The 15,808-nt window shown below is 38.9% G+C and overlaps 1 long non-coding RNA gene across 1 annotated transcript; it reads left to right on the forward strand.

Moving 5' to 3' along the window:
- Positions 1–3,967: 3,967 nt before the first annotated feature.
- On the forward strand, positions 3,968–5,028 carry LOC114086834 (uncharacterized). Its single transcript, XR_003581697.2, has 2 exons — positions 3,968–4,273; positions 4,744–5,028. It is a non-coding gene; the product is annotated as an uncharacterized lncRNA (long non-coding RNA).
- Positions 5,029–15,808: the final 10,780 nt, after the last annotated feature.

Here is a 15,808-nt window from a genome sequence, read left to right on the forward strand (position 1 = left end):
TCACCTTTTTTCACAGCTTGAAAATTAGAATTCTAATGGCCATGCAGAATATCTATGTAAACACTTCCAAGGGATAATAAAAGCCACAAAATATCCACAGGGCACATATGGACACTCCAGACAGTTGGGGGTGGTGACCAGGAAAAAAATGCTAAACTCAGAAAAATCCATCTGGAAAGGGAAGTGTTTTTTAAAATCAAATGTCAGCCAACATTTATGCCAGTTTCTATTCTAAGAGCTTTAGGTATGTTATCACACTTAGACCTCGCGACAGCATCAGCAAAAGTCTATTATCTTGTCCTTTTTATAGATGTAGAGGCTGAGAACTGGGGCAGTGAGCTCACTTCCCCAAGAATCACTCTGATCCAAGATGGTCTTGGTTGGAGGTAGTGGCACATGCATTCCGGGAGGCACAGGCAGGAGGATTGCAAGTTCAAAGCCAGACTCAGCAACTTAGGGAGGCCATAAGCAATTTAGCAAGACCCTGTCTCAAAAGAAAAAATAAAAAGGGCTGGGGATGTGGCTTAGTGGTTAAGTGTCCCTGGGTACAGTCCCAGGTTTTCCTCACCCCACCAAAAAAGATGGTCTTGCCCCTGAGCCTGGGCCCTGCATTATAGTGAATATCATGATTGCCAAGTACAGACCAGCAAAGCTCATCAGATAGAGCTACATGTTATGAGCCATCCACTCAACCCACTCAAGGTCTAGAAAAGAAAGCTCAAGTGGTTTATACATGTTCCTAGCAGGCCCTGGTTGCCATCCCGGCTATTATGCCTTCTCAGCTGCCACAGTTACAGCCTTCCTGCAGTCACAGCCTTCCTGCAGTTACAGCCTCTGCACATCGTGCTTATCATATGACATCTCCAGTTTGGTTGGGGGCAGTTAGGGAAATTAGTCAGTGTTTCTTAGCATATCAGCGTGCTTGTCCCACCCAGATAATTTTATTTAATATGCTCAGGCTAAGTTAATATGCTGATGATAACTATAGTGAATGAGATATAAAGCTAAAGAAAGAATGAGTGAATTACAGAAAGAAAAAAAGGAAAGGAAGGAAGGGAGGAAGGTAGAGAGAAAGGAAGGGAAGGACAAGAAAAGAAAGAAATCGGAGAAATGTTTTAAGGCCATTTCCCTACTCACTAAGGTTCAGTTTTTTCACAACATGAAACAGAAGAGAAGTGCCTGCTGGAGATGTGTGTTATTAAATGTTAATTTTCTAGTGACCAAACCACTTGCCTGAGTGAAACATATCTACTCTGTGCTTCTCTGTGGACACAGAGCTTTAATCAAAGACACATGATGAAACACATTTTTAGTTGACTTAGAAAAGCGAACCAGAGGGGAGGGAGCAGATGAACTGAAATGATTTTTTTTTTAAAAAAAACTCTTAATCTTTCTGATTTTATTATCAAATTCATTTATCATTTAAATCATTGTCACAAGATTTTAGGTGATTCAGACTTATCATTCAATTTGAAATTAAACAGAACATAAGCATGAATTCCAGATTTGTCCAGACTGGAATACGGGATAACTAACCAGCAATTTACAGTTTTATTCTTTATCCTCCATTCTTTCAGGCAACAGTCAGGCAGGGTACTAACATGTCTCACCAATCCGTTCAACAAAGAAAACAGTAATTTGTACTGTCAGCTGCTCTGTGAAACAAATACCCTTCTGTCTTCTCTCCTCTCCTAGGGTGGAGGTGATCTCCTCCCGCAAGAGGCCTCCTGCATGCTCCCCGGAGAGGAGAAGTTTCTGGGGACACACCTCTTTCAAATATCTTTAAAATCCCAGTTCTTCCTTTTGAGTTTGATGGGCTATTTAAATGAGACATGTAAAATGTTCATGTGTCCAAGCCAAACAAATCCAGATTCTCTGTCTCTTTCTTCAGAACCCATTTGCTTTTCCTGATGGAGAGGTCTGCCAGGATTTTATCTCAGCTTCGTTGCTGCAGTGCCAGGCCACCCAATCAACATTAGCAATAGAACCATCATCATTTGAGGGCCTCGAGGCTGACCATATTACCTGAGTTAGCACGCATGGATCACCTTCTTAGAAACAGTAAAACAGAGCGAGGAGAGTGGGGAAAGGGAAGGTACTGGGGAATTCGATTGAGCAAACTGTTATGTGCATATATGAATGTGGCATAATGAACCCCACTATTATGTATAATTATAATGCACAAATTAAAAAAAAAACAGTAAAAACTGGAATTTTTGTCTGATTAGGGCAATTCTGTCTTTACAGGTTGGAGAGAGAAAGGAGAGGAGTTGATATGTATTTGATTTTTCCTTTGGGGCAGAAAGTGGCCCTCTAATATGCTACCTAGGTTATTTTACTGGGAGTGTTTCTGTTGTTTTCCTTTAATTTTAATGTGCAGTTATTTTGATTCTTTATGAGAGAAAGAACTTCCTTGTCCAGGAGAAGGGGACAGAGGGGCAGGTCCTGTTCCAACCTCTACTTACTTCTCTCCCACTTCTCCTACCCTGGGCCTGTCATGGATTCAGCACTGATCATACTCCTTCTTCCACACCCAAAGAAATCTGTTACAGAAGACTTCTAAGAATATCAAAAGCCTTCTGGGCATAAGAATCAAGGCCTATCTAGGCCTTTCACTCACCCTGAAAAAGCTACCTAAATTGAGAACATTCTAGAAACTGAGACCAAGGACAAGATGATACTTTGTAATATGAAAGGAAATATGGCTTCTCATTTTTAGAGGAAAAAGTAAAGCAAGATTTGCTCAAGTTCTGTCCGGTGAATGCTAAAGGGAGCCTCACATTGTGAGCTCCATCATCCCCCAAAGAATAAGAAAGTGAAGTTAGCCAATCCCAAAAAAACAAATGCCAAATGTTTTCTCTGATATAAGGAGGCTGATTCAGCTAATCCCAAAAAAACAAATGCCAAATGTTTTTCTCTGATATAAGGAGGCTGATTCATAGTGGGGTAGGGAGGGGGCATGGGAGGAGTAGAGGAACTCTAGATAGGGCAGAGGGGTGGGAGGGGAAGGGAGGGAACATGGGATTAGAAATGATGGTGGAATGTGATGGACATCATTATCCAAAGTACATGTATGAAGAAATGAATTGGTGAGAGTATACTTTATATACAACCAAAGATATGAAAAATTGTGCTTTATATGTGTAATAAAATTTGCAATGCATTCCACTGTCATATATAAATTTTTAAAAATTAATTTTAAAAAAAGAAAGCAGAAGCAGAACAAAAGATTCCTATGCTTCAGAGGCCTTTCTCAACATAGAATGTCTGATGCATAGTGAACTGAGTTTATCTTCATTAGAGTTGCACAGAACTGGGGTAGCCAGCAAATGTTCTGACTACCAAAGAATCTGGAGATAGTTTTGAACTCCAAAGTGCCCTCCCTTGTTTAATTCTTAGGAAAAGATATTGACACTATAGCACAGAGTATTGTCTTTGTTGCTATGAGGACTTTAGAAAGAGAGATGAGTAACATAAGTGTTGTTTTTGGAGTTTATCTTCTAGTTGGAAGGTGTGTGTGTGTGTGTGTGTGTGTGTGTAAAATGCAAAGAATAAATCAAGAAAATGTTGGGGTTCTCAAAAACCTGTTATGGGAGTAGTGTCTGTGGTATTTTGAAAATTTTATTAATGAGTAGATTAAAGATGCAAATGATTATAGGACATACTCTCTTGATCTGAAGGAGCTTCCAGTCTAGTGAGAAAGCTAGATAAACTGAACACAGTGAACAAGACAGGAGTCATAAGAGATGGAACACTGAAAAAAACAGAACAACTAGCTCTGCTCAGGAAATTCCAGGACACTTCCACATTTGAACTGGGTCACCAAATGTGGTAGTTTTCAAATATATCACAAATCCTGGACACTCCTGCTTTCAACTTCCCTCCCCTCAAGTGTGGGCTGGACTTAGTCACTTATCGCCTAATGACACTAATAGAATATTGTAGAAGTAACAGTGTATGTTATTTCCAAGACTTATCAATAGCATTGTGGCTTCCTCCTTACTCTTCCTTGATTGTTCATTCTAAGGGAAGCCAGCTGCCCTGTTCTGTGAACTCTCAAGAAGCTCCTTGAAGAGAACCATGTGGCAGTTATTGAGGAACCCAGGACTCCTGCCAACAGCCATGTGTGTAGCCATCTTGGAAGTGACTCGTCTACTTTCATCTTCTGATGTCTGCAAGCCAGCCAACATCTTGACTGCAACTGCATGAGAGACCTTGAACCAGAACCACACAGCATAGCCACTCCAGACTCCCTGACTATGAGATGATAAAGGTTTATTGTTGGTTTGGGTCATTTTTCGAACAATTTGTTATGCGGCAGTAGATTTCTGATACACAAACTAATAGTTTGCCATTTTGGCAGGAGGGAAGGATCTAACTAAAGAACTTTTAGTTAGAACTAAAAGTGAATGGTTAAGTGTAAGATATGTAGTTGTGGTGCCTACGCTTTTACTATATTGGCAATTGCCCTCAGGCTTATTAAAAGTGGGATATTTTTAAATAAATAAATATTATTGAATCTGGTTTCCCATGGCATTCAGAAAAAAAAAATTAAATTCCTTGACATGGCCTAAAAGCTACTTCTCTAACTTGCCTTGAGCCACAGTGCCCCTAGGATGCTACACCTAAATCAAACTGGTTTTCTTCTGATCCTTTGTTCCCACCAGGAATTTTGTGCACAGTGTCTTCTGCCTAGAGTGATCTTCTCTTCACCTTTCTTCCAACTGTTTCCTTCTCTTGCAGGGTTCAGCCTGACTGTACCTCCAAGGAGACCTCCTCCAGGAAGACCCCTTTCCTGGCTGGCACACGTATTTGTTGTTGTTTTGCAGCCTGTGTGTGTTTCCTCCACAGGAGGAATTACTCTGCAAAGTTATATTAGGTGCCTGTTTGCATGTTGTTGTCTGTCTTCCCCTCCAAAGAGTACCTTCCATTATGGTAGAGGCCACACTGGACTTGTTTATTGTAGCATCTCCTATTCTTGGCATGGTGCCTGGCATGCAGTAGGTACTCAATAAATATTTATTGTGACTCTTTGCTCTTTCCTCCTCTGTAGTAAAACCGTTGTAGTATTCCCATTTTAAGTCTATTTGCCTTTGTTATCCTCATCTCAGAGAGAAGAAAATGGGATGAAATTCTACAACAAGTACTGAAAATCTGGTCTGTTCAGTCTTGTGGAAATTTATATTTTATATTATTTGATGATCACCTCTTTCGTGTTTGAATAATAATTTGTTTATAGGATAGAGAAAGCATTAGGAAACACCCTGTCCGGCTCATAGAACACATCTCCCTTCCCTGCCTCCACTCTCAGAAAACTTTTTAATGAAAAAATATTTAAAATATACTGGACAATAGAAAGAAGAGTTCAGTGAACATCCACTTCCAATAAATCAGGATATTATCTTAGGTAACACAATACCGTTATCACACCTAACAAAATTTCAGTCATTCCTATTATCATCTAATATTCAGTTTCCTCTTTGAATTTATTTTATTCTGGTTTGTTAAAATCAGGAACCAAACAAGGAATACACATTGCATCTTGCTATACGGATCTCATGTCTCTTCAAATATAAAACAGTCCCTTTCTTTCTCCTTCCTTTTTATATGACTTTGATTTGTTGAGAAGTATGGATCAGACTCCTTACAGAATGTCCCTACTGCTAGATTTGTGTGATTGTTTCCTTCTGGAACTGCTTCATGTGTTCTTTGATTCTCTATATTTCTTATAAACTAAAATGTGGATATAAAAGTTTGATTAGATGTAGATAAAACATTTTGGCAGCAATACTTCACAGATAAAGGCCTATACTTCATATTACTTCATATCAAGTGATATATAATTTATTCTAGTGTCTCATTATTAGTGATACCCAAACTGGTCACTGGGCTTGGGTGGTGATCCCCAGATTTCACCATTGTAAAATTTTGCTTTTCCCCTTGTGAATGGCAAGGCACCTAAGGAGTGATCTTTTGGTGTCGTGCAAATATACAATGGACTTTGTCCCCATTTTGCAGGATACCCAAAGGCTGGAAGCATGTCATGTGTGGGAATGCACGTAGGGCGAGGGACAGTAGAGCCCAGGCTTCCTTGTGGTACTGTTCACTTCTTTGTCCATTCCAGCTGTGCCATGCTGGCCATGAGGCCTACATGTGCTCAGCAAGTGATCACTTGGACTTGACCTATATCAGTACATTCACAGTAGGAAGAGGCATGGGATACAAGAAACTTTATTAAATAAACAACTTTCCTTTTAATACCACTGGAAGGTTATATGTTAGGAAATTTAAAGGGACCCAAGATTTAAGATACAATGCTCAGGGAAAAACACAGTAGACTAAATTGTACATAAACTATGATTAAAATAAAACACAATATAATTCGGGGGGGAAACCAGAAAATACATCTGTTAATGACATTTGTGATGGGAAAATGAGAATTTTTCAATTTTCTGTAATACAGTATTGTTGTGTTACTTTACAATAAAATAATACATTTGTAAATAAAGAAGTAAAAGACAAGTAAGATGATATGTGAAGAAAAACAATCATGAATAACAACGTGAACCAAAAGCATGAGAGATGAAACAAATTCAAATTTTGTAACTCAATACTTTTTGCATTGATGTTTGTAAGGCAAATTAAAAATGTCATCACAGGCTGGGGGTGTGGCTCAAGCGGTAGCGCGCTCGCCTGGCATGCGTGCAGCCCGGGTTCGATCCTCAGCACCACATACAAACAAAGATGTTGTGTCTGCTGAAAACTAAGAAATAAATATTAAAAAAAAAAAAATTCTCTCTCTCTCTCTCTCTCTTTAAAAAAAAAAATGTTATCACATTCCATCCATGAGTACTTCAGCATACATCACTGAAATATGAAAAAAGATCATTTTTCTACAGAGCTAAAATAAGATTGTCTAACTGAACAAAATTACGGTGAACTTTTTACTATCACCTAATTTTTTTCTTTTTTTCTTTCTTTCTTTTTTTTTTTTTTTGGCACTGGGTATTAAACCCAGGGAGCTTAACCATTGAGCCACATTCCCAGCCCTATTTTTATATTTTATTTAGAGACAGTGTTCCATGGAGTTACTTAGGGCCTCGGTAAGTTGCTGAGACTGGCTTTAAACTCATAATCCTCCGGCCTCTGCCTCACAAGCTTCTGGGATTATAGGCACACACCACTATGCTGGACTATCACCTAATATTTAGCCCACATTCAAAGTTTCTTCCAATTATTCCTCTAATGTCTTTTATACCTGGTTTTCTAAAATGAGATCTAAACCAGAGAAATGGGTTTTCAAATGATCAAACAAAAAAACTTGAAAATAGTATATTACTTTAGATACAGACTGTTTTTTTAATTTCTATCTTACCCAAAAAGATATATTGAAAAAGAAATAATTGTTTGCTGTCATTGCAGTAAATGGATGTCTCATGAATTTGCAAGCTCTCTCAGTTCTAAAATTTACAATCACTGCTAACATTTACATCCTCACAGTTCTCAAATCCTCTTTAGCAAGAAATAAATCTTAAAATCTTTATAAGTCTTAACGTACTTATTCATCAATTGAACGCCAGGAGTGAATCTTGCCAGTGACCCAGAAGCAAAACCAGAATCAGGTCCTCAGACGCCAGTATTGTCTCAGCAGAAGAAGCGAAGCAAAGCTAAGCAGTTGCAGTGGAACATACCTGTAATCCCAACTACTCCTGAGGCAGAGGCAGGAGAGTCACAAGTTTGAGGCGAGTCTCTGCAATTTAGCAAGACCCTGCCAAAATAAAAAATAGCAAAGGCTGGGGATGTGGCTCAGTGGGACAACATCACTAGGTAGATGGCAACAGGATGTTATAATGAAACTTTAAAGTTTCCACTTTGGGTCTGTTCATTTTTCTAAAAGCACAAAAAAGTATACATTTTTTTAACTGTTCCCTACCCAGATATGTAAATTTACAAGTAAAAGATGATAGACCAAGACATGAAATCATATATCTTTCATCCTTCTGTACCCCACAGATTCAGGTTTTTTAAAAAAATAATAAGCAGCTATTTTGTTTTTCTACTAAATACTTCATATGAGTAGCAAAAATAAGAAATTCATGGTTTATTTTTGTTTTCATTTATTATTTTTATTTGGACAACATATATACATATGTACAAGATACCTACTGTCAGAATGCTCTTTTATAATTTCATTTGGTTTACAAAAACAGAACAGCAAAATAATTTAGGTAGAAATTCATGTTTTAAATTAAACTTTTCATTAAATACTAGAACTTATGTTATCTGGAAGAAGCAAGGAAATTTGTTCATAATTTCTTGTTTGTTTGTTTGTTTGTTTTGGTCTAAATATTGATCATTTGCTTGATCAATAAAATTGAAATATGTCATAATAATAGCTCCCCTTTATACTGAATCTTAAATCTGAGACCATAAAATTTTTTGTAAGCATTATCTACTTGCAAATTATAATGATCATTTTAAGAGCAGAAAAACTAAGAGGAGAAAATCACCTGCATACCCAAAATTACATGTGTCAAGAATAAAATCAAGAGTAAAATTTGGCCTAATCAATCTTAACCTTGACTTGATCAAAGTTCAAATATTGACAAATGGTCTTATTCTTAGACCCACAGTATTGCCCAAGAACATTTTGGATCCTCTAACACAAAAGCAATGAGTTCTGACTAGATATGTAGATTATTCTTTTTTCTGTAACTCTATCACTCAGATATGAATCAATGGCATGGTTTATATGTGTGTTTATTATATCTTTTCCTTTTTAATGATTAGGCACACTTAAGGGACAGAAGAGTCTGGGTAATCAGTAACACAGGAGAAATAGATATTGATAATTTATTATTCTTTTTTTCATAAAGGTTATACATATTTGTTGTTGAAATTCTGAAAACCCAGAAAAACCACACACACACACACACACACACACACAAAAGCAAATTCAAATTTCCTGTCCTACTTCCCTCTTCTAAATCTAGTTACCAGTATCAATTTTTATTTGCCTTACTAAACTTCTTGTCATGCATATGCTGCCCAGCTGTCATCTGGAATCTCCCTGGCCCTAAAGATGAAGACAAATTTGGCTCAAATCTATTTCCTGCATGTGAAAAGTCCTATAACTTCTTAAACCTTTCTGCAATTTCCTTTGAGCCTGGAAGCAGGTAGGAAGGAGGGAAATTTGAAGAGAACTATCACATGACCCCTCTAACTCTGAATTCAGTTTTTTGTCTCTGCTAATTCCTATTCTCTGCTCAGGCAGCCCCTCTGTGGTTTATAAACACACACACTAAATGGGAGGCCCTTCTGGGCCAGACTTTACTGAAATTTTGAGATCTAAGAAGATGAGAGAGTGATAGGGGTTTACTTCACTGCAATATACAGGACTTTCAATTATTTAATGTTTCTATTCTTAAACTCTATTAGCTTTTAACAATGTGAAAGTCAGCCACATGCCATTTTCCTGGGCTGTTTCTGCATCTTTACTGACCTGCCCTGAATCCACTCTACAGCTCTATTCAAAAAACAACTCTTTCCATTTTATAATACTAAGCTATTTAGTTTTATCTATACCTCTAATCTAGAGTCTAAGGACAGAGAGCCTAGATTAAGATCCTGTGTTATATCTTTAGGCAAATAAACTCTCAAAGCCTCAGCTTTCTCATTTGTAAAGTATTGATAGACCCTCTTTGTAGGCAAGCATTTTGTCATCAACTGGCACATTTAACAAACACAAGCTACTTTCACTCTTGAAAGACTATTTCCTCTAGCTGTATGAAGTCTGGAAAATCTATACCGACCTCTCCAGCACCCCTTCCCAGTGCCCAGAAGACTTACCTAAAGGAAGGATAAGACTTGGAGATAAAGAATACTTCTGATACTGGCACACCCCTCAGCAGCAATGTAATCAGGCACAGTCATGGGCAAGCTGTGTAGATGATTCCTCAAGAAGCCAACACTGAGATGGAGTTTGTGGTGCAAAAGGTTTCTTAGAAATCAATACCTGTGGAAGGAAGCAAAACAGGGCTGAAACAATCAATTATCCTGGTTTGCATGGAAGGGTTTCCTGGGTTGGAAACATTCAGTGCTAAAATTGGGAGAGTCCTGGGTAAACATAGACAGTGGTCACCCCAGCTGAGGCAGATGGTGAAATGTGATACAGCCTCCTCAAAGCTCCAGCTAAGGGGCTGGGAGTGTGGCTCAGCGGTAGAGCGCTCACCTAGCACAGGTGCCGGGTTCTATCCTCAGCACCACATAAAAATAAAGGCATTGTGTTGTGTCCATCTACAAAAAAGATATTCTCTCTCTCTCTCTCAAATAAATAAATAAATAAATGCTCCAGCTAATCAGGCAGGGAGCTCTACTGAGGCTGTTACCCACCAGAACTATGCTATGTTGAGCTGACATGACTGGGCCTTTACACCTTGCCTCTGTCACCCAATGCAAGCTGCCCTGGAAAGACCATAACCGTGGGTCAAACAGCTGAGGCAGACCCCGAAGGAGTTGACAGATGGAGGCGTGGAGGCAGCTGAGCAGAAGGGTTTTTGAAGGAGGAATATGGACAGTTCATCTCTGTGTCTATTGCAAACACAATCTTGTGCCTCGGTTTCCTTATCTGCAAAATGAAGGCAATGGTAAATGCATAGTATGGTTTTGAGGATTAAATGAGTCAATATTTATAAAACAATTAGAGTAATGAGCAGTAAACCCCTAAGAATTAATATTTTACCAGATCAAGTGAATTGCTGGTATTTACTGTCAGATCCGAAATTCTTGGTCTTTGGTCTCCTTCGTCAAGTCACCACAGTAGTGTTCACCATCACCTCAATCTGGTTGTAATGCACATGACTAGTGTGAAGACTTTTTTTGTTTAAACTAACTGAATTTGGCCACATATTTGTTAATTGGCTATAGCCCAGAAACTGGGCTGGTGGGGGCCATTTTCCATTATCTTTTTACTCTGATTTTTTTACTGAGCTAGAAGACCTTCTCAACTTCCTATGCTACAATGTTTCTACTAGTAGACAATGGAAAAGATGAAGTGACAAAAAAAGTGACATAAAAATCAGTACAGAAGGAAGAAATTCTAAGTTAAAAGTAGCTTTCCTGTGCATATGCACGCGCGCACACACAAATTTAAGTATGAGAATTTGGAAGCAAGAGGGGAAACCATAAATGGAAGAATGACTAAGGATCAGTTTTAGCCTGGGTAGCTTTGGGATTATGAAGCTGATGATATAAAAGATCTTCACCCTGACTTCCCTTTCCTCCAAAATAAACGCTGACGTATAATCCCATCAGTTGACCACTGGCTTGCTTGTTCCTCCATTCTGAAGAAGCTAAAGCTGCTAAAAGTCATATGAATCACTTTATGAGCAAGAGCAGGAAATAGCACTCAGTTAAATTTTGGAGTATGGGATATTGTCAGTATGCAAATACTTCTCTGCCCCATGAGCTGGACACAAATTACTTTTTATAGTAGCCCTTGGCTTTTCATTTACCTAGGAGGGAGTATGAGGTAGCAGGGTTCCACACCCTCTTTTACCTGCATGATGTCCCTATGTGTCATCCAAACAGATGCTACTTAAAACAAGAGGATGGGTTATTTACTACCTCATCTCATCCAAAGAACTCAAACAAGTAAACAAACCAAAAAAAAAAAGCCAATTTTAGATACCATTTTAAAAAAACATCTAGATCTCTTTCAGCTTGTTCTTTTGAATTCCAAGCATTATCTGTCTAGGTTCCTTTGCCCAAACTGTTGGCACAAAAGGTGCAATTTTATCCTCGAAGCAGGGTGTTCCTCGGGCACTGAGCCAATGTAGTTGGCTCATTCACTTCCTTTGCTGCTGAGTTTCTTCGGGGCTTTCTGCACATCAGAGGCTGATTACACAATAATTCAGGAGGCAAATATAAGCATTGCTTCTACTCTGACATTGGCTGCTCACCTCTTTCAGACCAAAACTGGTTTGCTTCACCAAGGAAGCCACAGAATTTCCTTTATCTGAATGAGTTCCTTTCTAATTTTGTAATTATCACATCGGAGGTCTAAAGTACAAAGAAAGACTTCCTGCCCCCTCTGTAGGAAAAAAATAACTGGGACTTTTGCAGTTTCTACTGGGGAGCTGGGGCTGTTATGCATTGCTGCTTTTGTAGTTTATTTTTGGTTTTGTTTGATTTTTGTTTGTTTGTTTTGCAGTGCTGGGGATGAAACCCAGGGCCTTGCACATGTTAAGTATGTGCTCTACTACCAAGCTATACCCCAGCCCTTTTTTTTGTTTGTTTGATTTCTACTATTCATGCTGCTGAGCTTTTTTTGGCTCAGGTGGCCCAACTGAGCTCTGTCCCCTGGACAGGCATATACATGTATTTCTTTAATGGAGGTGTTGGTGTATATGACTGACACTTTCTTATCTGCCTGGTTCTTCTCAAGGACCACAGCATGCATTTCCTCTTCTAAAATTTTTGATCTGAGGCTCCTGGCCCAGGCCTGGGATGCCCGTTCTGCCTCTTTCTCTAAGAATCACACAGAGGACCTTGATCTCAGATCCTAGCCATCTACACAAACCATTCCCAGGTATTCTAAAGATCACATTCTTTTATACCATGAAGAGACACTAAGCTAGACTGCCTGTCCTTACAGGTATCTCCACAGAGACTTGGGGCTCTAACCCCAACAGTAATGGGCCAAGGGGGACCAGTTACATGTGGAATTTATATGCAGAATTATAGTACAGAAAGGCTTCCAGAAACCAGAGAGAGGAGAGTCAGGGTCAGCCCTCCCCTTTCTATCATGTGACCTGGAGATCCTCTTACCTACTGAAGGGGGACCTGGCGCAGATTTCTCATTCAAGGACACAGGAAATAAAATAACTAGGCTGGTGTTTGAGCAATTGATTCACTCACCTTTTTAGAATGCAAAGGACTCAAGAAAGTTTTAGTCTTTCCATACACTTTGTACTCTATCCTTCTACTCTGCTGATAAAAATGGGGAAAATGAAAAAGAAAGCACAATATCTGGGGAAAATCTTTTATGTGCTCAGACTCAAATTTTATTTTGTGCACAGTAACCAAAATTGAATCTTATCTCAGAACTACTTGAGCTTTATAATTAATGTATAATTAATGTATGTTTAAAGTTTGATTATACAAGTAACAATGGAGTTTTTATATCCCCCAAAAAATAATTGGATAGATTTAGTATTTTTTCTCCTCACTATCTCTTTCTTTCAGTTTCCATTTTCAATATAACCACTACTACCATGATCCTGCAATCTATTTCATATACATAAAAATGTGTTGGTTTATTTCATACATAGTTAAATATTTCAAATTAGTGTGTGTGTGTATATATATATATATATATATATATATATATATATATATATATATCTCCATCCCTTTGGATGTTTTGAACAATTGTTTGTCAGAAGATGAAAAGGGGGTAGACCCTGGGTCACAGGGTCAGGTACTGATGGAGGGACCACCTTCTCCCTGAAAGCCCAATTATCCCCTGCATCCATTCTGAGTCACATGTCTCCTCTGTATCTCCTGCTATCCATCCTCACATAGCTTCCTTTCCTACCCCAGCCTCAAAATATCTCTCCTTTATCCTCTAGGATTCCACTAGAGATAGGAGGAGCAAACTGAGAATCCCAAATGCTTCTTCAACAACCTAATCTCCCCAGAATGCATCTTTGGCTTGAAATCCAACTTAAGTGCTTACTGCTCCCTTGAAATGTCTCTTCCCTGTAAATCCTTTTGGGCCACTTTGGCAGCTTGTGAAATTTCTCCCTCAGAACATTCCTAGATGTCCCTGTCATTTCCACCAGTCATCCCTTTCTTTGTCCTTTGATGAATTTTGAAAAAGATATAGGAGTTTTGCTACTCAGGAGCAAACTGTGTTTCCCAAAGGAACCATAATACAGATCCAAAAACAATGGAAATTTTGTCTCTAAAGACCTCTGAGGCATATCTGGTAATATTTTCTAGAGGAGAGATGTTTGAATGCTATTTGCAGAACTCAATCTGCGGGAATAATATTGCTTTATGATCTTTTATGAACCATAAGCTAGAATTGTTAAAATAACTACAGGTGGACAGATGCCAAATGGCAAAGCAGGGTGGAAAGTAGTGGTAAGAAGGGATTTTTACTGCTCCATTTACTCACAGAAAAACTCCACCCAATAATCTCTGCAAAGCAAGACTATAATATATTGAATCCTCTGTTGATCTCTAAAATTTTGGGCTTCTGAGTTAGGGTGAGTAAAATGTCCTGATTAAAGTCATTAAAATAAACACTGGTACAAGTGCCTAGGGAAAACTGGCAGTGGTACTGCTGAGAAAGTCCCTAATTGTTCCATTTTCCTAAGACTCCATGCTTATGCTGACATTCTGGATCTTCTTGCTATAGAAGTTACCTGTATGAATACCCTGGGGTGTAGAGGAAGAAGATGTGTGTAAGGGAACATTCTGGCAAAGACAGGCTGCATCAGCATAGATTTCATAGGACAAACTGTGTTAAGCTATACTTCTCTACTTGTTGAAAAATTAAGCTATACTTCTCTACTTGTTGAAAATACCATATGACAACAACTGTGGAATCTTGAAAATAAAAATAAGGCTTCAAAAGTCTATCAGCTTGATTCTAAACTGTTCCCACCCTGAGGACACAGATAGGACAAGACTTGAATGATGAACTGGTTGAGTGAAGTCTATTTGCAGATATCTATTTGCATGAGTTGATTTGCATCAGGGGAGAAGGGAGGAGAGCCTCCTCCCTTGGAGAAAGAATCAGGAAATGGAAAAGATAGACAGCATCCTATTTGATCCCTCAGCTCTGTCCAATGTCTGAGACCTAAAAAGAGACCGGCTTTATGCAATCACTAAAGGAAGCCTAGGCCCATTTGTCCTACAGGTATCTTTATAAAAATAAAGATACCTGTAGGACAAATGGGCGTAGGCTGAGGTACTGTGGGCCCAGGGGTGAGAGAGAATTTAAACACTGGGAGGCAATGGTGTCAATCTCATCATGCTTGGCACTGACCTAGGTACTGAGCCAACACCCAGCAAATGGATTCTTAGGTCACAGCCAATAGCACAGGAAGCAATGGAGAGGAACATGAGAACTGTTTCTGAGCACATAAGAGACAACTCTGGGGATTCTGGGAGAGACTTTGGCATTATGTAGACAGGAGAAAGAGCCAGTAAAACTTAGGATTTTTTATTAATGTGCCCTATTTACAACATTAGGCTGGTGAACAAGAAAAATAAACCAATTCTAAGTCCTTCAACAGAATATTAAATCATGAAAATAGGCATATTACTCAAGATTTTTAGTTGTAGACAACATAATCCATTCTCACTAGTTTAAAAATAAATGAATGTATTAAAGGGTGCCAGTATGTAGACTGTCTACAATGGATAGAGATTCATGCTCTAAGGCTATTTGGCAAGATGTTATATCCAAACCTTGCTGTTGGGATGTTGGAGCATCACCTGCACCAGCCCTGTGGCTATACCAATAACTACCCACCCCAACCCCTGCAGGGGATACCAAAATTGCCAATTCTGTGCCTGTGGCAAGTTTCACAGCTTCACCAGAAAACAGACTCTGCTTGACACCTGCTTTATTTTCCATGTAGCAGTCCTGCATGGCTGCATCTGAGCGGAAACTAGGTCACACATTTGTACCCTGGTTGCAAAAAAGACCCAAACAAAGTTCTCGTTTTACCCTGAGAAGGCAGGACTCACAGGTTCCCTTCATTTGGGAAGGACTTCCAAGAGATGATGAGTG

The sequence above is a fragment of the Marmota flaviventris genome, chromosome 6 (genome assembly GCF_047511675.1).
Source record: "Marmota flaviventris isolate mMarFla1 chromosome 6, mMarFla1.hap1, whole genome shotgun sequence".
Taxonomy (NCBI): Eukaryota; Metazoa; Chordata; class Mammalia; order Rodentia; family Sciuridae; genus Marmota; species Marmota flaviventris.